This window comes from Bufo bufo, chromosome 4 (assembly GCF_905171765.1).
Source record: "Bufo bufo chromosome 4, aBufBuf1.1, whole genome shotgun sequence".
NCBI lineage: Eukaryota > Metazoa > Chordata > Amphibia > Anura > Bufonidae > Bufo > Bufo bufo.
The window spans coordinates 80,417,240-80,443,805 of record NC_053392.1 but is presented as its reverse complement, the minus strand read 5'-3'; the positions used below and the strand labels follow the sequence as shown (position 1 = coordinate 80,443,805).

General features: G+C 43.5%; 1 protein-coding gene across 2 annotated transcripts in view; it reads left to right on the top strand.

Annotated features, from left to right (window-relative positions):
- HECW2 (HECT, C2 and WW domain containing E3 ubiquitin protein ligase 2) overlaps nucleotides 1-26,566 on the top strand; it is a 222,162-nt gene that overhangs the window by 32,267 nt on the left and 163,329 nt on the right. For both annotated transcript variants that reach the window (XM_040427416.1, XM_040427415.1), the window contains exon 2: nucleotides 26,325-26,437. The gene's annotated coding sequence lies outside the window, so the exon portion shown is untranslated. The remainder of the gene's footprint in view (nucleotides 1-26,324; nucleotides 26,438-26,566) is intronic.

Genomic DNA, 26,566 nt, shown 5'->3' with positions numbered 1-26,566 from the left:
AGATTGTATGTCCCTTTCAGGTCAATCTTGGAAAACCAGGTTGCCCCCAGAACCTGGTTAAATAAATCCAGAATCAATGGGAGGGAGTATCTATTCTGGACAGTGATTTTATTTAATCTCCGGTTATCGATACATGGCCTAAGACCACCATTTTTTTTCTTAAAGAAAAACCCTGCCCCCATAGGAGAGACAGAAGGTCTAATATGCCCTTTACCAAGGCTCTCCTTAATATAATCTTCCATGGCCTTGCGTTCGGGCTTAGAAATATTATACAATAGCCCCTTAGGAAACTTGGCCCCCTCTATAGTACAATCATAAGGTCTATGGGGAGTAGAACCTCCGGGGCTGGTGATGAGAAGACATCAGAATATTCCCTAACAACAGTGGGTAAAGTATCAGACTTTACTGAGACCCCAGCCTGTACCACAGACAAGCACGAGTCACACTTAGGCCCCCATCTCACCAACTTCCCCTTGGACCAATCTATAGTGGGGTTATGTATTCGGAGCCAAGGCAACCCTAGTACCACCTCAGCCGGTAGGTTCTCCAGGACTAAAAGGGAACATCTCTCTGAGTGGCACACACCCACAGTTAGAGAAATCTCTGAGGTACATGAGCTCACCGTACTACCAATAAGAGGAGTAGCATCAATAGCCATGACGTGGATAGGAGTTGGTAAAGCAAACATTGGAATACCCGATCTTACAGCGTACTTAGAGTCAATAAAGCTGGCCGCTGAGCAAGAATCAATAAAGGCCTTACCTGGCCATTTATCTACCCCCAGAGAAATCGTAATGGGTACCAAAAGCTTACATTTAGAAAAATCAGGGTGTACCTGGTCTTTAGGTTGCCTTGCCTTAGCAGACTTGACAGAGAGGACCTTCTTAGGACACTGGTTGATCCAATGGTCAGGATCTCCACAGTAAAAGCATTTTCCACGTCTGCGGCGAAGATTCCCTCGGGTCATGCCAACCTGCATGGGTTCCTCGGTGGAGACCTCAGCATTGTCTCTGGGATAGGCCTCTGGCTGGACCACCATCTGGGAAGAGAACTGTTGTTCCTGTCGCCTCTCTCTAACCCGTCTGTCAAGTCGGACAACAAGGGTCATCATCTCCTCTAAGGTCTCTGGAAGTTGATAACTGACCAGAAGATCCTTTAAATTATCGGACAGACCTGACCTGAACTAACTCTTCAGGGCTGGTTCGTTCCATCCTGAGGGGACACACCACCTTCTGAATTGGGTGCAATAATCCTCCGCAGGTAGATTGCCCTGAACCAGTGCCTTTAGAGCCGTCTCGGCTACTAGAGCCCTGTCTGGTTCATCATAGAGGGTACCCAGGGCCTGAAAGAACCCCTCCACAGAATATAAACAACTGGTGCCAGCAGGTAAAGAGAACGCCCAGTCCTGGGGATCACCCTGTAGTCGGGAAATGATAATGCCCACGCGTTGACTCTCGGGGCCAGAGGACACAGGGCGCAAACGGAAGTAAAGTCTGCAACTCTACTTAAAAGAGAGAAACTTCTTCCGGTCTCGAGAAAAGGGTTCTGGGAGCTTAATCTGGGGCTCAAAATGCGGACTGGAGGCCTGAGGAGTGGAAGAACCTTGCCCTAACTCAAAAGAATGGAGTTTTTTCCCTAGCTCCTGCACCATCTGCGTCAGATTAGAGACATGGTCAGTCAGGGTCACCAGAGGATTCATTATACAGTGGTTATTGGGCCTGTTAATCTGTAACGGTCACGTACACACACACACACAGGGGGGAGGATAGTGACCACTGCGCTCCACCCTCACCCCTGGCCCTGCCTACTTGCCTCACGAGTCCTGATGACAGGGGACAACTGGACAGCAGTCCCTAACTTAGTATACGTGCGGGAAGGACAGACAAGACAACTAACGGATAGTGAACGGCCCGGGTCAAAACCAAGAGGACAACGCAGTACAGAGGGATAAGCAAAGAAAGGTCAGGAGAAGCCAGGGTCATAAATACCAGGAGATTCGAGAAGTACCAAAGGAGTCCGCAAAGAATAGTCAGGTGGAAGCCGAGGTCAATATACCAGGAAGGATGCGCAGTACAGGAGGAGCAGGCAAAGGATCGTCAGGGAACAGGATCAGGTAAGTACACAGGTATCCAACAACTGCCAGGAACCTAAATTAACAGGCAACCTGTGGCCAGCAGGCTGCCTGTATTTATAGTGGGGAGTGAGGGTCATGTGACGTGGCCAGCATCACATGACCGACCAGTCGAGCACCGAGTGATCAGCTCGGCGCTCAAGGCAGACCTAGGAGCAGGGAGGCTCCCAGCTAGCAAAACCGCCCTGGGAACAAGGTCAAACACAGATCCTCGCTCCCGAAGCTAAGCAGCAGGTCTGCGGCTGATGGGAGACCGAGAGTGCCTTCGGCACCCCGTTACAACTTGTATGCCTTTGTATGTGGACTCGTGTGCGGAACTTACTGGGCACAAACTGTTTTGCTTTCAGTAATTACCTGATCATTAATTAATAGTAGAGCTGCATTTACATACTGCAATTATCTCCTCTTATGGGGATGAACAATTGTTTCCATACAGATCGATTGCCAGCAGTACGTACACAGGACAATATGCTGCTGGCAGACAATTAATTTATTTGCCCCATGAAAGATGCAGCAGCTCGATGAACAAGTGATTCGTTGGGTGGTCGGCGGCACCTTTACACGGAGCTGTTATCAGGTACAAGCTTTCATACATTCCCCATAATTATATCTGTAAAGAATAAATCAAGGCAACTGGACTTACTGTAGATTTCTTAAGTCCAATTGCCTTGATTTATTCTTTACAGATATACCATGACCTGGATAAATGAGAACCTTCACAGACATGTTCCCCATAATTGCCCCGATCTTCATGTAAAAGAGCCAGAAGGCTCAATGGGGTAAAAACAGTCGAGCCTCTATATTCAGATAGTGACATTGCATCCTGGCAATATACCATCACTTATCAAATATCATGATGGATCGTACCCGCTTAGCTGCTGCTCTTGGAGCTGAGTGCCTACATGCCATACCGTCACTGGTTTCAGTAATACAGGATATACTGGGCAAAGTATTCATTAATAGAAAAAACTGTTTATACAGAATAGTTATCACCTCGGTTGAGTCAGACCAGACTAGATGGAGGAAAGCATTCCAAGAATTAGTGTGATCATGTGATGGCTTCCAGTCATAAGGTGACCTCTTCAGCGAAATTCATTGGACCCTATTCGTATGGAGTTTATTATTGCTAGGACTTAAAGGGGCTACAAGGGACTTTAAAGTAAACCCCTAGTACTGTTACTAGGATCATTTTCCTCAGTATGCGTAAGCATTTTCTGTAGGTACTCACCGTACAATTGCTTTAACCTCCTTATGACCAAGCTCTGTACATAAAAATATATCAAATACATCAAAACAACCGACACAAAATAGGGAACCCGTTTTAATAATTTAAATTGGCTCCACCTTGCGCTTTTAAAGAATGAGGAGCTATAGTTTGAAAAAAAAATTACTCCATTTTTTGCAATATTCCCCAAATAAAACTAAAAAAAAATTAATAAAAAGTAGGTGTCACATAAAAAAAAAGATCATTTTGGTAGTCCAAAAATGAAAAAAATATATTACAATTTGGTAGTATGGTAATATTTCAAATATTTCAGGACACAATACAGCATACTGAACTATTCTGTCCCAGGTTTTTTCATTCTAAATGTAGCTAATAAAGGAATATTTGGGAAACACCTTGTGTAACTAAGTTCACATAGGCTACCTTCACATCTGAGGTAAAGGTATCCGGCTTAGCCAGATACTGCTGTTCACCACTAAAGACCGTTGACCATAATGGGATCCGGCTGGGATCTGGCCAGTTTCCAGAGGATCCAGTGAACTCTGGCAGAAGATACCTTTACTGCTGATGTGAATCTAGCCTTAGCCTTTGCAAGAAGGTTTCTATTTTTTGCTGATTTTTGGCAGGAGGCATATATTATCATTCAGCAGCCGCCCACCTTTTCATTTACATTCTCGACTAAACAGGCAACTCATCATCATGAGCAGAAGGGGTTCAATCACAGACAACTAATTAGCTAATCTACCGTTTGATGTTGTATCTTAAGACTCTAAACCTGAGTACATTCACATGCTCTGAACCAAGACTGTTCTTATTGTACAGGAAGGTGCAGGGAAGTCAAAAGAAAACCTCCATATGGCTTAGGTTGGGTTCGCATAGATCAGTACTGGATGCCCCAGTTACAGTCGAAACAGTTAAAAAATAATTAATCAGTGTTCACATGGGATGTGCCAAAAATAAATCAAAATCTAAATAAAAAAATAAATAAATAAAAATGTTTAAAAAAAGTCACCAGAGTCAACCCTGTTCACGCAAACCTATACATGTTATATATCAAAACAATCGTCACATTAACCCCTTCAACGCCGGGCCTGTTTTTACCTTCCTGCCCAGGCCATTTTTTGCAAATCTGACATGTGTCACTTTATGTGGTAATAACTTTAAAACGCTTTTACTTATACAGGCTATTCTGAGATTGTTTTCTCATCACATATCGTACTTCATGACAGTGGTAAAAATGAGTAAAAAAAAAATCTTTTTTATTCATAAAAAAATACCAAATTTACCCAAAATTTTGAAAAATTAGCAAATTTTCATTTCTCTACTTTTATAATAGATAGAAAAACAAACAAAATGACCCAGGGTGTCCCCTGGACAGGTGAGGGACAGTGCCCACCCAATGCAAACACAGGGGACACACCAAAAGTATAACTCGGCACAAGCTCCCGAGTGAAACAGCAGAAACAAAGAAGAATAGAGCTTATAGTACCAAAAATATAAATTTTATCGAAGCATGATTAAAATAACAGAAATAGAAAAAGCTAATGCATGTGATGCCGTTAAACATGAGAATGAGAGCGGAGGACAAAAAAGAGCGCCACCCCGGGAAGGAAAACACGCGGATGAGAGAATACAATAATTGAATGTAACATGGGAGGAAAAAATTCTGGGTACAGTGCCCAACTCATGCAATAAATAATGGAACCAGTAGGTGCCATGTGAGACCGTGGTCAACACATACACCCCCAATGGCATAAGGAATATGCAGACACAAATGAAGATGGAAGTATGTTGCATAAATAGACCAGGTGTATGTGAACAACAAGATCGTATAGCCAAGGGAGAGTAGCAGGAGACCGAAGCTCACCTATAACAAACCGTGTGCAAAGAAACCCAGGGTGGCGCTACCCCAAAGCGCGTTTCGGCGTGCCTTCGTCAGGGGGTAGCGCCATCACTGTGAATCAGGTATAAAAGGTCTCTCTCAGCCAATGAGAGTTGGTACTTACTCGTCCCCAGGTGCGTATGTCTGAGAGGCGCGCGAAAAATCCAGGCCGACCGCATCCAGTCACCCCTCGGCCGGCGTCCCGCCGGCACGCCCACACCATGTGACAAGTCACATGATCGGGCGGCTCCGGCGTGAGGATGCTCGGGCGCGAGGCGCCGGAGGCGGCACCCGGATGACGCGCGTGTGAAATAGTGAGTAGAAACAGTGATTGTGTAATATGAATAAATAAATAAATACTTGAAAATATGAGGGTGAAGGAAAGAGTGAGGATAATCATACCAATAAAATAAATGTATAATTAAAAAGTAGTGCAGGCGAGTAAATATTGGAATCCATGATTGGTAACTTAAAAAATGAAAAAATAATAATAAAAATAATAAATGACAATAATATGCCTGATGGTGGAATTAATAAAGTGAAAGTGAGAAAAGTGAAGAGTAAAAAATAGAATATATATATATATATATATATATATATATATATATAAATAATAGATATAATGATACATGATGGTAGAGAAATTCATATTATTGAAATTAAGATGCAAAGTAAATGCGGTGCGAATATGCACAAGTATAGTGAAAAAAACAAGTATATGTAAGGCCGACGCAAAAATTTATAATAAAGCACACCGTGGAATAAGTGTAGGGGTGTGAGGGGAGGGAAGAAGGGGAAAAATAAGAAAAATGAATAAATAAATAAATAATAAATAAATAATAAATAAATTAAATAGGAAAAATAATGAAAATAATAAAAAAAATAGAATGAAAAAGAAGAAGAAGAAAAAGAATGGAAAAAGGGGGGAAAAATTATAAAAATAATAATAATGAAAATAGAAAAAGAAGAAATAAAAATAATGATAATGAGAAATGTATATAGTAGCAATGTCCGTAAGCTGTATTAGAAGAACCATAATATGCTGGAAAAAATCCAGTCGTGGAGAATCAGAGAGGAGCAAGGTGGCTGGGTATCCCTCAAATGGAAGGCTGAAGAGAGAGAGAATAAAAACCAATAAATATACAAGTAAACAGACAGACTGTTAAAAGAAAAAGGTGGGATCCACAGTTGTGGGCCCAGCGGCTACAAGAAGGAGGAAAAGCCCAGATTCTCATTGAGGCCCCTGGGACGTAATGTCCCAAGGGTCCATATCCAGCGGCTCTTTTTGGGCTAGCCGCTTGGATGTATTGCCTGCACGTAAATCAACCTGGATACAATCAATACCTCTAACTCTGAGACATCTCGGATTACAAGAATGGAATTCCTTAAAATGCCTAGGGATTGGTTTTAGGACCTCAACCTCCTGTGCATTGAGGATATCCCTCACGTGTTCCCGCACGCAGACCCTCAGCTCACGAGTTGTCAAGCCAACATATATCTTGGGGCATGGGCATACGGCGTAGTACACCACCCGTGTGCTGGAACACGTAAGGGACTGAAGGATTTTAAATGATTTAGCTCCAGATAAATCCGCAAAGTCAACAGAACGCTCCATATTGGGGCAAGCGGCACATCTGCCGCATGGTCTAAAGCCGATCTTAGGACTACCTTGTCCAATACAGAGTTGAGATGGTGTCGGCTGTAGATAGCCTCGAACTAGACTATCCCGTAGGGTACTAGCCCTACGTGCCGTAACAAGAGGTTGCATGGATAGAAGCTTTTCTAGAACGGGATCCGTAAGTAAGATGGACCAATGTGAGGCCAAAACTTCCCTCATTTTTTCCCACTGTGAGTGGTATGTGCTTACAAATCTATTTTATTGTCCGACATCTTATCTCTTTTGATTTGCAACTGATGAAGTTGATCCTGAGTTTTAGCACGCCAATAGGCTTTTTTTTATTGCCCGATGGCTGTAGCCTCTCCTAAGGAACCGATCCTTCAGCTCACTGGCCTGTCTTTCAAATGTAGCATCGTCCGAACAAATTCGACGGATGCGTAAAAACTGGCCAACAGGGATGGCGGAGATGGTGCTCTTGGGATGCAAAGATATTTATTATTTTTATTATTTATTTTTTATTTTTTAAGTTACCAATCATGGATTCCAATATTTACTCGCCTGCACTACTTTTTAATTATACATTTATTTTATTGGTATGATTATCCTCACTCTTTCCTTCACCCTCATATTTTCAAGTATTTATTTATTCATATTACACAATCACTGTTTCTACTCACTATTTCACACGCCTAATTATGATTATGTTTGTTGTTTTTGGGCTATGTCTATGTATGTATCTTTATGTATAACATGCATACATATATATAAATGCACTTTTTGTATCTGTTGTCCAACCTTATGTATACTATTTCTAAAGTTGTCCAACCATATGTATATTATCTTAAAGTAAGTCATGCCGCACCGATGTACAAATATATTATGGCTACTGTTTCTGAAGTGAGAGGTAGCCCCTTTTTTCTATGGATGACTGTGTCCCCTATGTTTTACGCTGGTTCCCTGACTCTCCTCCCCCTGTGCGATGCGTGCGCGCGTCATCCGGGTGCTGCCTCCGGCGCCGAGCGTCCTCACGCCGGAGCCGCCCGATCATGTGACTTGTCACAAGGTGTGTGCGTGCCGGCGGGACGCCGGCCGTGGGGTGACTGGATGCGGTCGGCCTGGATTTTTCGCGCACCTCTCAGACATACGCACCTGGGGACGAGTAAGTACCAACTCTCATTGGCTGAGAGAGACCTTTTATACCTGATTCACAGTGATGGCGCTACCCCCTGACAAAGGCACGCCGAAACACGCCACCCTGGGTTTCTTTGCACACGGTTTGTTATAGGTGAGCTTCGGTCTCCTGCTACTCTTCCTTGGCTATACGATCTTGTTGTTCACATACACCTGGTCTATTTATGCAACATACTTCCATCTTCATTTGTGTCTGCATATTCCTTATGCCATTGGGGGTGTATGTGTTGACCACTGTCTCACATGGCACCTACTGGTTCCATTATTTATTTATTTATTGCATGGGTTGGGCACTGTACCCAGAATTTTTTTCTCCCATGCAACATTAAATTATTGTATTCTCTCATCCGCGTGTTTTCCTTCCCGGGGTGGCGCTCTTTTTTGTCCTCCGCTCTCATTATCATGTTTAACGGCATCACATGCATTAGCTTTTTCTATTTCTGTTATTTTAATCATGCTTCAATAAAATTTATATTTTTGGTACTATAAGCTCTATTCTTCTTTGTTTCTGCTGTTTTATAATGGACAGTAATACCTCCAAAAATAGTAATTGCTTTACATTCCCCATATGTCTACTTCATCTTTGGATCATTTTGAAAATGACATTTTATTTTTTGGGGACGTTAGAAGGCTTAGAAGTTGAAAGCAAATCTTGAAATTTTTCGGAAAATTTCCAAAACCCACTTTTTAAGGACCAGTTCGGGTCTGAAGTCACTTTGTGAGGCTTACATAATAGAAACCACCCAAAAATGACCCCATTTTAGAAACTACACCCCTCAAGGAATACAAAACTGATTTTACAAACTTTGTTAACCCTTTAGGTGTTCCACAAGAATTCAGTGTGTTTTCAAGTTCGGCGTACAAGGTTATAGTTATCTAAGAATTCCGTTATGGATTCCGCTACCACGAACTATAAGTTACGGTCCGTGGTAGCGAAATCCATAACGGGATTCTTAGATAATCTGAACCTTGTATGCCGAAATTCAAAACGCAAGTCCACTCAACACTAATAATACATAGACATATACTTCAAATTCTGAGGGCAATCCAGTCCCTGCCCCTCATTGCCCTATTAGAAATAGTAATAAGGCAATGAGGGGCAGGGACTGAACCCCCCTTCAGAATTTCAAGCATATGTCTATGGGGGGTTTGAAGTCTATGTGAAGCTTCAGTGAGGTGAATAAGCTGTGAACAGGTCTGTGTGTGTGTGTGTGTGTGTGTGTGTGTGTGTGTGTGTGTGTGTGTGTGTGTGTGTGTGTGTGTGTGTATATATATATATATATATATATATATATATATATATATATATATATATGATACACTAACTCCCTGCTACACCTACATTTCACACATAGGTTTAGGCCTCATGCACACGACCGTTGTTGTGTTCCGTGTCCGTTGTTCCATTTTCCGTGATTTTCTGCGGACCCATTGACTTTCAATAGGTCCGTTAAAAACTCTGAAAATGCACCGTTTGTCATCCGCGTCCGTGATCCGTGTTTCCAGTCCGTCAAAAAAATATGACCTGTCCTATTTTTTTCACGGACAACGGTTCGCGGACCCATTCAAGTCAATGGGTCCGTGAAAAAACACGGAGGCACGCAAGATTGTCATCCGCGTCCGTGATCAGTGTCCGTTTTTTTCCTATAATTTTCAAGACAAACTTGACTTCGATTTTTTTTTCACTTTTCATGTCTGGTGATCCTCCAAAAATCAAGGAAGACACACTGAAACAAAAACGGAAACGGATCACGGAACCCCGTTTTGCGGACCGTGAAAAAATACTGTCGTGTGCATGAGGCCTTAACCAGCTGTCAGCACCCTAGTGTGTCCCCCTCCCCCTCTGTGACTACATAACGGTCCTACAGAATGTGCTGTTTGTGTCCCTGTGGGATATGGGAATCCCAACAGCTCATGGAGTTTGCTCTACCTTGCAGGACAGGGCTCTCCAGGTCAGTGGTCAGAGCCGTGAAGCGCTGCTAACCTTGCCGGCCCTCCCTCTCTCTCACACAGCCTCTGCTGCTGGAGCCATTATAGGCAGGGGAAGCAGCAGAGCACAGCAGACGAAAGGATTTGGAGGGTGGCTGCAGGGCCAAGGAGGAAGCGAGACGTACTTCGATTGAAAAGGGGGCGGGGCCAATCAGCCTGCCCGGGGCCCCTTAAACTCCTGGGCCCCATAGCAACTGCGTGGTCTGCCGCTATGGGTGGTACGCCAGTCTATCTATATCTCATATCTATCTCTATTGCACTGTATGGTTTGTAAGCTCTTTGATGTTTCTCTTTGGTCTGAATATCTAATCTTGCTGCTTATAAATGATTCAGTGCAGGCAGTAGACATACATGCATGATTTAAAAGAAGAAATGGGGCAGAGCCTCTAACACATAACGTAACCTGAATTCTTGGATAACCGCTCTGTGTAAGACGCATTAATTCTAGGAGGAAAAGTGCGTTGTAGGTGCTTTTAATATATCAGATGGGCTGTCTGAACCCCCTAGAAATCAAAGGGGTTATGCAATGACCTGCCGAGCAGCTGTTTGAAGTGGTTGCCTTCTCTTCAATGTTTGAAGCCGTTTGTCCCATTCACTTGATTGCACTGCACTACCCCGGCCTCTTCAAACAGTTGACTGGCGGGGGCGTCGAAAGTTGGACCTCCGCCAATCTGAGGGTAGATCATTTCTTAAAATCTTCTCCGCTTTGCTGGTGCTGTAAAGTACTGTGGACGTGCTGCATACAAATTCGTCCCCAGTGGAATATAAATCTCTATTTTTTTTAATTCTACAACTTGTCTCTTGAAGACCACCCCTGTCCCTGCGCCCTTTCGGGGCATATAGACTTCATAGAGGGGGGTTCCCAGATCAACACCTTCCCATGAGTCACTCAATATGAAAGGGTCTGATTCTGGAGGACGACCATTCATCTGAGAGCAGAGCCTCTAGGTGTAATGGCAACGCCCCCGTTGCTCCTAGTAGCTCATTTGCATATATTAAGATATCATTTTTCTCAGCAATGCGGCCACGTATGAACATGGGACCAACACAGATGCCTTCAGCTGCCAAGTGCACATGTAACAGGTCAGCCAGTGTCATAGGGACAGAACTGCTGACAGGTGCTCTTAACCATGCAGAAAAACATTCAACTATTGTTTGAGGTGACGTCAGTTTTAATTTAAGCCATAAATTCTAGATTATTTCCAGAATCGTTGCGGCAGAAGTTGAGACGACAGGCCGCTTTGTATACGTTCCAGTACTCCCTGGCTGTGTTTGATGGTCAGCCGCGTCTTTTTTCTTGATACCTATTTTTGCTCCCCATCCAACTCCTTTCCTGTAGCCCTGAAATAACCTGTAACCTTTCAGTTTATTTGTTCGTTGTGGTCCTGTGGTTTCATTGTTTCCCTCCTGTGGCTTTGTCTTCTACCTCCTGCAGATTTTTTTTCCATCCTGTGATTTAATGTTTCCCATTTTTACTTTGCCCTCGACAGCACTGACGTTCCCATTATATTTGCCTTTTTCCAGTATCACTAGGAATGTATATAATGCATATGTGGCTCTCCATAGTATTATTACACTGTTGACATTTCTTTTTTTGTATTATAACAACCTGTTTCATTTTATGTTTTATTCATCTTGTAGACAGAGCACTTAAACTGGTTGCCCAGGATTTTGATATTGATGGCATTGCTCCGGATAGGCCGTCAATATCAGATTGGCAGAGGTCCGACACCCTGCACCCCCATCGATCAGCTGTTTTGAGATCCACACTGCTCTGTCCATTATGTAATGGACGGAGCTGGCGGCTGCAGCGCGGCGCCCATTCACTTCAGTGTGAGTAGCGCTGCAGCTGTATCCCCTAAACAGTGGATGGAGCTGTGTCGTTTCAGCGCCTACTGCAGACGATTTCGCCGGGTGTCTATTCTTCACCGATCTAGTATTGATGACCAGGCTCGGACTGGCCCGCAGGCGTACAGGGGAATTCCCCTGGGCAAAGTGGGCCCCTAGTCTCTCACCCCATGCACAAGTGGCACATAACAGAGTAGACTTACTGCACTCCATACATATATTCAAAGTACAGAACCTCCACCAGCCTATGGTCATATAAAAAACTTGTTAGATTATTTATTATATTTGAATATATCCGTACGGTGGGCCCCCAAAATAAATTTTGCTGGTTGGGCCTAGGTACCCCAGTCCGACACAGTTGATGACCTATCCTGAGGAAACACCATCAATATCCTGGGCAACACCATAAATCACTTACCTCTAATTGAGAATGCAAACCCTGACTTGTTATCAACTTATTCCACATTAATAGAATAACTAGTGCTATGCTACCAGATATCACACAGTACATGACAATCTCTTTCTAACAAAGCTAGAACCCTAAGCCCATCACATGGATCTAGAGATCTCTCCATCCTTTGATGCAATTGCTCCGCTAGATTTATTTCAAGCTGGCAGCTCAGGGGACGTGTCCTTCGTGCTGAAACTGGTGGCATTTGAAGGATGGACTTGAGCATGTTATGTGAGCTGGACTTAGAATTTAGAAAAAGAACAAACAGCAGGTGGCGCTATACAGATAGATTTCAGTGAATAGCTCAGTGGCTATACAAAATTTGTAATTACCTATAATATTCAGATCCAGGTGCTGGTTTGAAAAATGTAGAATATTTTTAGTGTGAAGGCAGGGATTTGAGCGTCAATGAAACTGTTTCACTTTGGTAGCAATGTTCCAGTGGCTAATAATTTTTGATATTTCTAATTCTCCCCTAACATCTAAAAGTATCTCCCCCACCCCTTTATGTGAATATTTTCCAGGCTTATACATGTTTAGAAGTCCGTCTCCAACAGACAGGATATGTGACAGCTTTGCCTGAGGAAGTCATGATGTTCCCCACCCAAAGTTATACCAACAGCAGTTGTGATAATGTAAAAGAATATCCCCTAACGTCATATTAACCACTTATGGACCACAGGTTTATACCCCCCTAGTGACCAGGCCCTTTTTTTTTTACAAATCGGCACTTCACAACTTTAACGGTTTATTGCTCGGTCATGCAACTTTACACCCAAATGAATTGTACCTCCTTTTCTTCTCACAAATACAGCTTTCTTTTGGTGGTATTTGATTGCGGCTGACATTTTTCGTTTTTCTGATATTAATCAAAATAGACCGCAATTTTCTCAAAAAAGTGTATTTTTAACTTATTCTGGTAAAATTGTTCAAATATAATTACATTTCTATACAAGTTTGTGTTAGAATTTATTGTGCTACATGTCTTTGATAAAAAAAAATCCAATAAGTGTATATTTATTGGTTTGCGCAAAAGTTATAGCGTTTACAAACTATGGTGCAAAAATGTGAATTTCCGCATTTTGAAGCAGCTCTGACTTTCTGAGCACCTGTCATGTTTCTTGAGGTGCTAGAATGCCAGGATAGTATAAATACCCCCCAAATGACCCCATTTTAGAAAGAAGACACCCCAAAGTATTCGCGGAGGGGCATGGTGAGTTCATGTATGATTTAATTTTTTTTCACAACTTACCGGAAAATGACACTTTCTGAGGAAAAATAAAATAAAGTTTCCATTTCTGCTAACCTCTGGCAAAAAAAAAAAAAATCTCCCACGGACTCACTATGCCTCTCAATGAATACCTTGGGGTGTCTACTTTCCAAAATGGGGTCATTTGTGGGGTGTGTTTACTGTTCTGGCATTTTGGGCGGGGCTAAATTGTGAGCAACCCTGTAAAGCCTAAAGGTACTCGTTGGACTTTCGGCCCCTTTACGCACCTAGGCTGCAAAAAAGTGTCACACATCTGGTATCGCCTTACTTAGGAGAAGTAGGGCAATGTGTTTTGGGGTGTATTTTTACATATACCCATGCTGGGTGAGAGAAATATCTCTGTAAATTGGCAACTTTGTATAAAAAAAATTAAAAAGTTGTCATTTACAGAGATATTTCTCACACACAGTATGGGTATATGTAAAAATACACCCCAAAACACATTGCACTACTTCTTCTGAGTACGGCGATACCACATGTGCGCCCCTAGGAGCGCAAAGGGGCCCAAATTATAATGAGTACCTTTTAGGATTTCACAGGGCATTTTTACGCATTTGGGTTCCAAACTACTTCTCACGCTTTAGGGCCCCTAAAATGCCAGGGCAGTATAAATACCCCACAAGTGACCCCATTTTGGAAAGAAGACACCCCAAGGTATTCCGTGAGGGGCATGGCGAGTTCATAGAAGATTTTTTTTTTTTGGCACAAGTTAGCGGAAATTGATATTTTTTTTTATTCTTACAAAGTCTCATATTCCACTAACTTGTGACAAAAAATACAATTTTACATGAACTCACCATACCCCTCACGGAATACCTTGGGGTGTCTTCTTTCTAAAATGGGGTCACTTGTGGGGTATTTATACTGCCCTGACATTTTAGGGGCCCTAAAGTGTGAGAAGTAGTTTGGAATCCAAATGCGTAAAAATGCCCTGTGAAATCCTAAAAGTACTCATTGGAATTTGGGCCCCTTTGCGCACCTAGGCTGCAAAAAAGTGTCACACGTGGTATCGCCATACTCAGAAGAAGTAGGGCAATGTGTTTTGGGGTGTATTTTTACATATACCCATACTGTGTGTGACAAAAAACAAAATGGCTGCACACCATTATATATACAAACAATAGAGCTAGGAAATGGGGGTCATTCTAGATAAAAGTGGTACAATACCGACTATAAATGAGTATACATGAATAATGGAAGCTCTTAGCGCACATATGTGTCGGGCCAATCTACCAGGCGTCAAGGTGGCTTCCGCAGAGGAGTCCCTATCACTAAAGAAACTGCCTCACTTTGGACTTACTTAAGCCTACAATATTCAGGGCGGTGTAGGAACCAGCTACAAACATATTCTGCTCAGAAGTCCCAGGTAGATGGGCACAGATTTCTTCATTCGCATCGATCAATATGGATGAAAAAATCTCTGCCAAAAAATGTGCAAAAAAAAAAAAAAAAAAACTGCGATCGCTAATAAAGATCCAAAAAGCTCAAAAGTGATCTTTATAGCGCCGCAGCGATTTTACGGTGTTTTTGCAGTGATCAGAAAAATTTCTGTCACTGCGGTGGGGCGGACTGAACGCAAGTGTGCGCACAAGATCAGGCCTGATCAGGCGAACACTGCGTTTTTTGTTGAGCCTAAGGTGACCCTAATGTACTGATATAGATCTGATTGCGATCAGTCTTGATCACTTACAGATACTATATAGTACTAGTGCTGATTAGCGACAGCGATGACGCTAATCAGCGACTAATCAGTGACTGCGGTGCGGTGGGCGCTAACTACCAAACAAGTAGCTAACTAACTGGCGGTGATAAGGGACCCTTAGGCCCCATTCACACGTCCGCAATTCTGTTCCGCATTTTGCGTAACGGAATTGCGGACCCATTCATTTCTATGGGGACAGACTGTCCCGCTCGGATCCGGAATTGCGGATCTGCACTTCCGGGTCCGCACTTCCGTTCCGCAAAAATATAGAACATGTCCTATTCTTGTCTGCAATTGCGGACAAAAAAAAGGCATTTTCTATATAGTTCTGGCAATGTGCGGATCCGCAAAATGCGGAAAGCACATTGCCGGTGTCCGTGTTTTGCGGATCCGCAAAACACATACGGACGTCTGAATGGAGCCTTACAAGGGGGTGATCAATGACAGGGGGGTGATCAGGGGGTCTATATGGGGTGATCAGGGGTTAATAAGGGGTTAATAAGTGACAGGGGGGGGTGTAGTGTAGTGTGGTGATTGGTGCTACTTACAGATCTGCCTGTGTCCTCTGGTGGTCGATCCAAGCAAAAAGGACCACCAGAGGACCAGGTATATCAGAAGCTGTTAACAAAGCAGCGTCTAATATACCTTTCTGATGTTAAAAAAAACGCATCTACAGCCTGCCAACGAATGATCGCTTCTGGCAGGCTGTAGATCAACTTGTTTACTTCGCGATCCTGTGAGCGCTCGTTCACAGGAAATCTCGCGTCTCGCGAGATGACACCTATTAGCGTCATCGAGACCTGGGAGCACCACCGTCCTGACGCCTATCGGCGTTAGTGTGACGGGAGGTGGTTAAGGGCTCGTGCACACAACCATGTGCTGCGGGCCACAAATGGGTCCGCAATCCACATCCAACTGTTCACACCGCAAAAAAGTAGTGCGTGCTTGACCTGCTTTTTGTTAGTTTTTGGCAAGACAAAATAGTGCAGTGTTTTCCCAACCAGTGTGCCTCCAGCTGTTGCAAAATTACAACTCCCAGCATGCCCGCACAGCCAAAGGCTGTCCGGGCATGCTGGGAGTTGTAGTTTTGCAACAGCTGGAGGCACACTGGTTGGGAAACACTGAATAGTGTTTTCCCCCCCATGGAAAGCCCAGAGGAGGAATAAAAGCAGTGTGAATGTAACCTAAAGGATATTTCTGTAAAATTTGTGAGCTTTTTTTGTGCCAGGTAAAAAACATGCACGTTAACCATTGCACTCTGTGTTAGGGCTTATGTACACGACTGTATGTATTTTGTGATCTGCAAAAAATACAGATGACATCCGTGTGCATTTCATAGTTTGCAGAACGGAACTGCTCTCCCCTAATAAAACAGTACTATCCTTGTCCGTAATGCGGACAATAATAGGACCTGTTGTATTTTTTTGCGAAATGGACATACTGAAACGGAATGAACACGGAGTTACTGAGTTTTTTTTTTTGAAGGACCCATTTTAATGAATGGTTCCGGATACGGTCTGCAAAAAAACGAAACTGACACAGAAAGAAAATAAGTTTATGTGCATGAGCCCTTATTGATGACGAGTGTTTAACTGATAGGCTGTTCCCCTGCCGGGTTTCAGAATTGGTATAGTATCTGTCATGAGCATCCATTTATCGTATATGTCCTAGAGCAGGGATGCTCAAACTGCAGCCCTCCAGCTGTTGCAAAACTACAACTCCCAGCATGCCCTAATAGCTGAAGGCTGTTTTTCCTCTACGTTTAGCCTGTACGTCAGAATACCTCTAGACATACACGTTAAATGTCTGCATAGGGCTCCTATAGTGAGACGGAGGTCAAAAGTGTAGCCCTATTGACCTCCGTCTGGTTGGTATGTCAGTATACTTCAGTGTGGTAGACTGGACTATTCCATCCCGCAGGATCCTATAGTGGCCTGTGGGTGAGGGGTGCCTCCATTAAACTGATGCCTCAGAGAGATCCTGCAAATTATGTAACCCCTTCCACCTTATGCAGCACAGCTGGAGGCTCTGTCTTATCTCCTGACGATGGGCTATTTAGGGCAGAAGGGGTTAAATTCTGCAAAAGTATTCAGTGGGAGGGGAAGCAGTGAATGCACCAGCTATATAGAGAGGGGCTGTGTGGGGGAAGCATACCTACAGTGAGGAACAGAAGTATTTGATTTTGCAAGTTCTCCCACTTAGAAATCATAGAGGGGTCTGAAATTCACATTGTAGGTGCATTCCCACTCAGAGACAGAATAAAAATAAAATAAAAATTCAAGAAATCACATTGTATGATTTTTAAAGAATTTGTCTTGCATTGCTGAATAGGTTTGAGCGAACCCGAACTGTAAAGTTTGGGTTCGTACCGAACTTTAAGATTCCCTGGTGGGCCACATCCTCGACCTCCCCCAGTCTCCGTTCCACTTCAGTGGTCCTATCGCGGATTTTATCAATGTCATGCCTGAGACAGGTGAGGTCGGATTGCAAGTGGTCAATTTTAACTGTGAGGGCAGACTGACACTGTATGATCGCCGACATTCTGCTCAGGTCAATCGGTTCCCGCTCAGAGGGACCATCAGGACCTTTATCCTCGGTTTGGCTCATGGCGTCCACTGATGTTTTGGGAGGAAGGGGGCCACCAGCTACTCCCATCTTGCGGCCCATGTATGTGAAGCTTATATGGGGCGTCAAGAAAGGGCTATCACCACTCTAACCCCGCGTGGGGCAAGTGGACTCTCAGGATAAGTAGGCTTAGACCCTTAGTGATATCAGGGACACAGGAGCCTCACTGGACACAAAGAGGCCCGTAGTAAGAAACAAAACAGTCTATGGGTTACAGTGGTGCAGCACAGTATCTTGGTACTGCAGTGATGATTCTGTGAGGCACAGCTCCAAGCAGATAAACAGAAGTGGCAAGGCGCTGGGTCCCCTCCAGGCAAGTTTGGGCAGGGAATGTGGATGCCTGTCACCCTGGTCGCCGCTGAGCCCCACCGGACACCGAGTCTCTCCCTTCTCAGAGCGCCGTTTCGCAGTCTGGCACTGCGCTCAGGCCCGATGCCGTACAGGAATGTCCGCGGCAGACCGATCACTTTCCAGCCGCGTACCAGGGCCAAGGAGGACCACAGGGAGGGATGCGGAGCAGCCGACTTGGCAGTTTCAGGCGCGCCGAGCTGGGTCGCACACAGGCAGGCGCTCCGGGATCTAAGATGGCGCCGGGATCCCACAGAGGAGCACAGACAGGAGGCCGAGGAGAGGTAAGAACCTCTAGATGCAGGAGGCGGCAGGAAACAGGGCCCCCAGGAGTATCCTCGTCTGTTACTGAGTCTAACGGCACCGTTTGGGGGTGTGTAGCACTGCGGATGTCCAGGATTATGACCGGATTCTGGAGGAGCTTTGACGAGCAGCGTCTTTACACCATGACGGTTAGGCCACGCCCCCGTGTCCGCTCAACGCTACTGCTGAACATAAGTATTTGAACACCTGAGAAATTCAGTGTTAATATTTGGTACAGAAGCCTTTGTTTGCAATTACAGAGGTCCAACGTTTCCTGTAGTTCTTGACCAGGTTTGCACACACTGCAACAGGGATTTTGGCCCACTCCTCCACACAGATCTCCTCTAGATCTGTCAGGTTTCGGGGCTGTTGTTGAGCAACACAGAGTTTCAGCTCCCTCTGATGTTCTATTGGATTTAGGTCTGGAGACTGGCTAGGCCAGTCCAGAACCTTGATATGCTTCTTACGGAGCAACTCCTTGGTTATCCTGGCTGTGTGCTTCGGGTCGTTGTCATGTTGGAATACCCAGCCACGACCTATCTTCAATGCTCTGACTGAGGGAAGGAGGTTGTTGCTCAAAATCTCACAATAAATGGCCCCATTCATCCTCTCCTTAATACAGTGCAGTCGTCCTGTCCCCTTCGCAGAAAAGCACCCCCAAAATATGATATTAACACCCCCATGCTTCACAGTAGGGATGGTGTTCTTGGGATGCAACTCATCCTTTTTCCTCCAAACACGACGAGTGAAGTTTAGACCAAAAAGTTCTACTTTGGTCTCATCTGACCACATGACTTTCTCCCATGCCTCCTCTGGATCATCCAGATGGTCATTGGCAAACTTCAGACGGGTCTGGCCATGTGATGACTTAAGCAGGGGAACCTTCCGTGCAATGCATGATTTGAAACCATGACGGCGTAGTGTTCTACCGACAGTAACCTTTGAAACTGTGGTCCCAGCTCTCTCTCTTCATGTCATTGACCAGCTCCTTCTTTGTAGTTCTGGGCTGATTCCTCACCTTTCTTATAAATTTTATTTATTTTAGGAAAGTGTATGAAACATACATGCATCAGAGTTAGTTCACTCCAACCATTACATAATAAAGAAGTAAAGTTCAGGTTACACTTCCACAGTTGTATGGTAGCATAGAATGTTACATAAACCAAAAAAATTTTATAAGGTAGAACTATAAAGTAAAAAGTTGGGTATGGGAAAGGGAATCGGTAAGGAGGGTAGGGTAAGAGGGGAAATGAGGGTGGGAAGGCGGAAATGAGGGGGAGAAAACAAAAATATGGAAAAGTACCAGTCACTTAAGAGAAACATTAATATCTTGAATATCTCAAACATGAGCATATAATATTTATGTATCTATAAGCCAAGAATAACATTTCAACTCAACAAGGATAAATCATTCTAGACAAATTTCAGAGTCATCGTTAAATGTTGAAAGATGGTATATCCATTTACGCCATATTTCTTCGTATTTGTCAACATTGTGTAGGACAGTCCATTTACGTCTCTCAAAGTTCTGAATTTTGTATAATTCCGCTTTCCACTCCGATATAGTGGGTGGGTCCTCCTGGAGCCATTTCCTGGGTATGAGTGCTTTCGCAGCGTTTAGGAAAATATTTGTAAGAGTTGATTTAAAGTCCGCTTAAGAGACATCGTAGATGTTAAAAAGGACAAGTTTCTCTGAAAGTATAACTTTCGTATTAAGTATTTCGCCCATAATCTTACATAGTGAGCACCAGAATGGGGTGATTTTCGTGCATGTGTACCAGATGAGTGAATAAGTGCCTAATTCAGTATGGCATCTCCAGCATCTATCGCTGATTGCACTATTTATCCTATGCATGGTCAATGGAGTTTTGTACCATCTCGCGTTTAAAATTGCATTTCTTGCATGGCATATGAGATCTGATATATGGATTTAATCGCCTGATCTATTTGGCTATCGTTTAAACGATATTGCAATTCCTTGTTCCAGGGGGGGTGAGTTAGTGTCATTAAGTACCTTGTATAGTTTGGACTGTATGTGTTGAGGCGTATTGGGTGTATGGAGTAGTGTGGTTATAGTGTTGTCGGTACATTCCTTTTTAGGTTTAGATCTCCACTGTGTGATATTTTTAAGTAGCAAGTCATATTGTTTAGGTGTCAGGTTCTGTAAACGATAGTAAGGTGTCGCCCCTGTATAAGTTTTTTAATTCTGTATGTCTATTCATTCTATTGCTTTGCAGTGTTTTAAAGGGTTTCTGTCACCCCATTAAACAGTTTTTTTTTTTTTCTTTACTAATAATCCCTATAGTGCGATCTCATGATACATAAGCAAATTAATCATTTTGGTTCAGTAGAATTTGCTAAAAATCGATTTTTAAAATATGCTAATTACCTTGCTACCAGCAAGTAGGGCGGCTACTTGCTGGTAATGACGCCCCCTCGGCATGCTGATTGACAGGGCCAGGGAAGGGAATCGTTCTCTGCTGGCGCTGTTAGAATTTGAAATCTCGCGCCTGCGCCGTACCTGTCTTCAATCGGCGCAGACGCACTGAGAGGCGGCCGCTCTCTCGACCGCTCCATCCTCAATGCGCCTGCGTCGATGACGTCATCAAGTACACCCGGAAGAGATTTATTATTAATAATCGTTGGTGGTATAGTGTTAATAACTGTCATTTTTATAAAATTATTTATTCCCATTTTGTTGGTGGTTTTTGTGGCAGCATGCTTATTATGTACATACTTACCTGATTCAAGCATCCAGCGACGTCACCAGACTCTCCGCCTCCTTCCAGCGATGCCGGCGTCTTCTCTTCCGGGTGTACTTGATGACGTCATCGACGCAGGCGCATTGAGGATGGAGCGGTCGAGCGAGCGGCCGCCTCTCAGTGCGCCTGCGCCGATTGAAGACAGGTACGGCGCAGGCGCGAGATTTCAAATTCTAACAGCGCCAGCAGAGAACGATTCCCTTCCCTGGCCCTGTCAATCAGCATGCCGAGGGGGCGTCATTACCATCGGAGGATGCGGCTGCTACCAGCAAGTAGCCGCCCTACTTGCTGGTAGCAAGGTAATTAGCATATTTTAAAAATCGATTTTTAGCAAATTCTACTGAACTAAAATGATTAATTTGCTTATGTATCATGCGATCGCACTATAGGGATTATTAGGAAAGAAAAAAAAAAATGGTTTAATGGGGTGACAGAAACCCTTTAAGTATTTTTGTCCAAGTATGTGGAATGAGACTAGCTACTGGTAGACTTAAGTCGCCACTCGGTACCAGGTTATGTGATCTGTTTATGTTATGCCATTTTCCTAGCATTAATCTCGTGAGCACGTTTTTTGTTTTTTTTTAGCATAATTAGACGTTTTCCACAATAGTGAGTAAAAGTTAATGTCAGTGCATTCCTGCTCTACATCAATCCAATTTTTATCGGATATGGCCTTGCTCCATTCTATGATCCTGGCGAGTACGGAAGCCTTGTAGTAGTTTTCCAGGTCAGGTAGGCCAGTGCCGCCATTTTTCCCTGACCTGGTTAGGGTTTTGTAATGAATTCTGCTTTGCTTATTCTGCCATATAAATTTTAGGATGTATTGTTTCATTTGTCTAAAGAAAGTCGGGGGTATTTCTATTGGTAGTGTTTGGAATAGATATAAGATTTTAGGGAGTACAATCATTTTAATTAGATTTATCCTGCCAAAGATTGAAAGCCAGAGGGAATTCCAATCCTTAAGCAATTTACTAATCTCCTTTAGTAATGGCACAAAATTAATATTGTATAGGTCTGTCGATTCTTTACATACATTGATCCCGAGGTATTTGAAGGACTTGTTTGCTATTTTGATTGGGGTGATTTGCTTAATATCTTCCCAAATTTGTGTACTTAAAGTCACATTATACACTGCTCAAAAAAATAAAGGGAACACTTAAACAACACAATGTAACTCCAAGTCAATCACACTTCTGTGAAATCAAACTGTCCACTTAGGAAGCAACACTGAGTGACAATCAATTTCACATGCTGTTGTGCAAATGGGATAGACAACAGGTGGAAATTATAGGCAATTAGCAAGACACCCCCAATAAAGGAGTGGTTCTGCAGGTGGTAACCACAGACCACTTCTCAGTTCCTATGCTTCCTGGCTGATGTTTTGGTCACTTTTGAATGCTGGCGGTGCTTTCACTCTAGTGGTAGCATGAGACGGAGTCTGCAACCCACACAAGTGGCTCAGGTAGTGCAGTTTATCCAGGATGGCACATCAATGCGAGCTGTGGCAAGAAGGTTTGCTGTGTCTGTCAGCGTAGTGTCCAGAGCATGGAGGCGCTACCAGTAGACAGGCCAGTACATCAGGAGATGTGGAGGAGGCCGTAGGAGGGCAACAACCCAGCAGCAGGACCGCTACCTCCGCCTTTGTGCAAGGAGGAACAGGAGGAGCACTGCCAGAGCCCTGCAAAATGACCTCCAGCAGGCCACAAATGTGCATGTGTCTGCTCAAACGGTCAGAAACAGACTCCATGAGGGTGATATGAGGGCCCGACGTCCACAGGTGGGGGTTGTGCTTACAGCCCAACACCGTGCAGGACGTTTGGCATTTGCCAGAGAACACCAAGATTGGCAAATTCGCCACTGGCGCCCTGTGCTCTTCACAGATAAAAGCAGGTTCACACTGAGCACATGTGACAGACGTGACAGAGTCTGGAAACGCCGTGGAGAACGTTCTTCTTCCTGCAACATCCTCCAGCATGACCGGTTTGGCATTGGGTCAGTAATGGTGTGGGGTGGCATTTCTTTGGAGGGCCGCACAGCCCTCCATGTGCTCGCCAGAGGTAGCCTGACTGCCATTAGGTAACGAGATGAGATCCTTAGACCCCTTGTGAGACCATATGCTGGTGCGGTTGGCCCTGGGTTCCTCCTAATGCAAGACAATGCTAGACCTCATGTGGCTGGAGTGTGTCAGCAGTTCCTGCAAGACGAAGGCATTGATGCTATGGACTGGCCCACCCGTTCCCCAGACCTGAATCCAATTGAACACATCTGGGACATCATGTCTCGCTCTATCCACCAACATCACGTTGCACCACAGACTGTCCAGGAGTTGGCAGATGTTTTAGTCCAGGTCTGGGAGGAGATCCCTCAGGAGACCGTCCGCCACCTCATCAGGAGCATGCACAGGCGTTGTAGGGAGGTCATACAGGCACGTGGAGGCCACACACACTACTGAGCCTCATTTTGACTTGTTTTAAGGACATTACATCAAAGTTGGATCAGCCTGTAGTGTGTTTTTCCACTTTAATTTTGAGTGTGACTCCAAATCCAGACCTCCATGGGTTGAAAAATTTGATTTCCATTTTTTAATTTTTGTGTGATTTTGTTGTCAGCACATTCAACTATGTAAAGAACAAAGTATTTCAGAAGAATATTTAATTAACTCAGATCTAGGATGTGTTATTTTTGGTTCCCTTTATTTTTTTGAGCAGTGTATAATTCAGATTTATTAAGATTTATTTTAAAGTTGGACACAGTCTGGAATTTTTCTAATTCTTTGATCAAATTGGGTAAGGATCTTTTTGGGTTGGTAATGGCGAACAACGTGTCGTCGGCGAAAGCCGCTATTTTATGTACTTTGTTTTCCGAGGTGAGATCTTGCATGGAGCCCCAGTCTGAGGGAGACTGACAGTCGTCTTTAGCCTCTTACATTTTCTAACAATTGCTCCAACAGTTGATCTATTTTCACCAAGCTGCTTGGCAATTGCCCCGTAGCCATTTCCAGCCTTGTGGAGGTCCACAATTTTGTCTCTGGTGTCTTTTGACAGCTCTTTGGTCTCGCCCATGGTAGTAGTTGGCGTCTGACTGTGGGGTGGACAGGGGTCTTTAAAGAGCTCAGATAGGTGCTACTAAGTTAGATTAATGAGTGGAGTAGAGGTGGACTTTTTAAAGGCACAGTAACAGGTCTTTGAGAACCAGAATTCTTGCTGTTTATTGGGTGTTCAAATATTTATGTTCAGCAGTGCAAGACAAATAAATTCTTAAAAAAATCATACAATGTGATTTCCTGAGTTTTGTTTTTAAATTCTGTCTCTCAGAGTGGCAGAGTGATTTCTAAGTGGGAGAACTTTCAAAATCGCAGGGTGTTCAAATACTTCTGTTCCTCACTGTATACAGGGGGAAGCCATTGAGCTTTCCTTCAGAGGTATGAGTTTTAAGTCATAGGAAGATTAAGAAGCTGAAGTTGGTTTCTTAGGCTACTTTCACACTTGCGCTTTCCCTTTCCGGTATTGAGATCCGTCATAGGATCTCAATAGAGGAGGCAAACGCTTAAGTTTTGTCCCCATTCATTGTCAATGGGGACAAAACTGAACTCAAGGGAACGGAGTCACCAAAATGCATTCCGTTCCGTTTCATTGCATTCCCATGACCAGGAGCGGCTCTAAACACAGAACAGGTGCAGATCTCGCCACTATACCTTATGTCTGTGGAGGCTCCAATCCTGGTTTTGGCTCAAAATCACTGATGGAAATCACTAACTAAAACCCTGACCTGTGGGTGAGGCTTTATTGGTGATAAGGTCTCCTCAAAATTCATTAAAAAAAAATATACAAATGATATGAATAAGAATCTAACGAATGGAAAACCAATTTCAGCCTTGTACACGTCTGATGGAAGGCTCAAAATATGATGTGAACCAAACCTTATATAGTCACACTGAATAGAACACTGATAAAATAAAGTATGTTTTGAAAAGTGAATACCGGTATATATTTTAAAATTCTTTAATGCATCATTTTCTGAATTGTCATTTTGTCGTGGCCATTGGTCCTCTTTTTGTGCGGTAAGAATACTGGAAGCTGCTGTTAACGGCCCTCTGCTGTACATGACCACTATAGGGAAATATAAATAAATCAGGCAGCAAAAGTCACCCCTCCCGAGGCATGCCTTCATGCCTCTCCCCAGGTGTAATCCCCCAAGTTATCATTTCCCTCCAGGTATATTTCATTCCCCTGCCCCATATATCATCTATTCCCGTCACCCTCAGGCATAATGACCTCCCCAGGTATCACCCCTGACCTCCACTATTCATATCTTCCTTTGGGCTAATGCACACCACCGTATGTATTTTGCGGTCCTCAAAACACAGATCCACAAAAAAACGGATTGCATCCATTTTTGGCTGTCCTTGTCCGCTAAATGGACAAGAATAGGACATATTCAATTTTTTTTTGTGGAGCGGACATATGGAAACGGAATGCACACGGAGTGATTTCCATTTATTTTGCTGACCCATTGAAGTAAATAGAAAAAAATGGAAAAAATAAAATAAACACAAATGTATTTTCTTTCTGTGTCCGTTCTGTTTTCTTGTGGATCGTATGTGGAACCATATATTTTAATTGGTCCGCAAAAAAACGGAAGTTACTCCGTGTGCATTCCGTTTCCGTATGTCCGTTCCACAAAAAAATAGAACATGTCCTATTATTATCCGTATTACGAACAAGGATAATACTGTTCTGTTAGGGGCCAGCTGTTCCGCAAAATACGGAATGCACAGGGACGTCATCCGCATTTCGACCGCAAAACACATACGGTCGTGTGCATGAGCTCTAAAAAGCATCATTGTTGCGCATACTATTTTACGAGGAAAATCTATTTTATAATGGAACTTCACAAAATATTTGCTTTATTAATACTTATTTTCCAATACATTTGTAGAAAGAGATGGAAATTAATTATTTTTTTTAATGTATTTTTAGTGTTCATCTGAAGAGTTGAAGAATTTTGGACCAACATAATCATAAAACTGCAGTTCTTCAAACAATAAAAAACAGCTAGGCCAAAGGGAAGAGCGTCCCAATGCTTTACAAAGGTACTGTAATATCACACAGCACACGTAAAACCTTAAAGTGGTTTTCCCAACTGGGACATTTTTAGCATCTCAATTGGACATGCTGTAAATGTCCGATAGGTGCTGCTCCCACCTCTGGAACCTGCTCCT